The following is an 821-nucleotide window of genomic DNA, read 5'->3' on the forward strand; positions in this document are numbered from 1 at the left end:
AGTGTGTGCATGTGTGTGTTTGTCTGTGTTAGAGGAGTGTGTGCATGTGTGTGTTAGAGTGTGTGTGTGGCTGCAGGTGGGCTGCTGAACAGGTAAACAAATGGACCTGAGGAAGACCACCAGGATGCTCAGAGTCTCTCGGGGAGCCCAGGTCAGTGGATCCACCAAGAACTCAGGACTGCAGGTTCTGGTTCAGTTCTGGATCAGAACCTGTAGTTCTGGATCAGAACTTGTAGTCTTGTGGTTCTGGATCAGAACCTGTAGTCCTGTTCTGGTTCTGGATCAGAACCTGTGGTTCTGGATCAGAACTTGTAGTCTTGTGGTTCTGGATCAGAACTTGTAGTCTTATGGTTCTGGATCAGAACCTGTAGTCCTGTTCTGGTTCTGGATCAGAACCTGTAGTTCTGGATCAGAACCTGTAGTCTGGTTCTGGATCAGAACTTGTAGTCTTGTGGTTCTGGATCAGAACCTGTAGTCCTGTTCTGGTTCTGGATCAGAACCTTCAGTTCTGGTTCTGGCCCGGCTGCAGGGTGTGACGTTTACACATCAAACATTTTGGGTCCAGTCAGTGGTGGAACACTCCAGGTGTGCAAAAGTCTTCATCCGGTTCTTGTTCTACAGTTTTAGTAAAATCCGTCCTCTGGTCCAGAAGATATTTTGCTAACACAGTTTGATTTAAGGCTGAGTTTTATTTTTGTTTTATCTGAAGAAATTAATTCAGAAGTTAGAAGATGAACGCTGACTCAGCATTTAACACGTGTTCTTGTTTGTTTGTTTGTTTGTTTGTTTTTCTGAACATTATCTACGATCTGTCTGCTGCT

At 44.9% G+C, this 821-nt stretch overlaps 1 protein-coding gene across 3 annotated transcripts in view; it reads left to right on the top strand.

Moving 5' to 3' along the window:
* The window catches only part of LOC106533758 (phospholipase D1), a 33,373-nt gene that overhangs the window by 2,761 nt on the left and 29,791 nt on the right, over window positions 1–821 (top strand). The window contains exon 1 of one of the 3 annotated variants that reach the window (XM_014030190.1): window positions 3–151. The exons of the other annotated variants lie outside the window; for them this stretch is intronic. The gene's annotated coding sequence lies outside the window, so the exon portion shown is untranslated. Of the gene's footprint in view, window positions 1–2; window positions 152–821 lie in introns of those variants that run through there. 3 annotated transcript variants of the gene reach the window in all.

This window comes from Austrofundulus limnaeus, unplaced genomic scaffold (genome assembly GCF_001266775.1).
Source record: "Austrofundulus limnaeus strain Quisiro unplaced genomic scaffold, Austrofundulus_limnaeus-1.0 Scaffold1014, whole genome shotgun sequence".
Classification (NCBI taxonomy): Eukaryota; Metazoa; Chordata; class Actinopteri; order Cyprinodontiformes; family Rivulidae; genus Austrofundulus; species Austrofundulus limnaeus.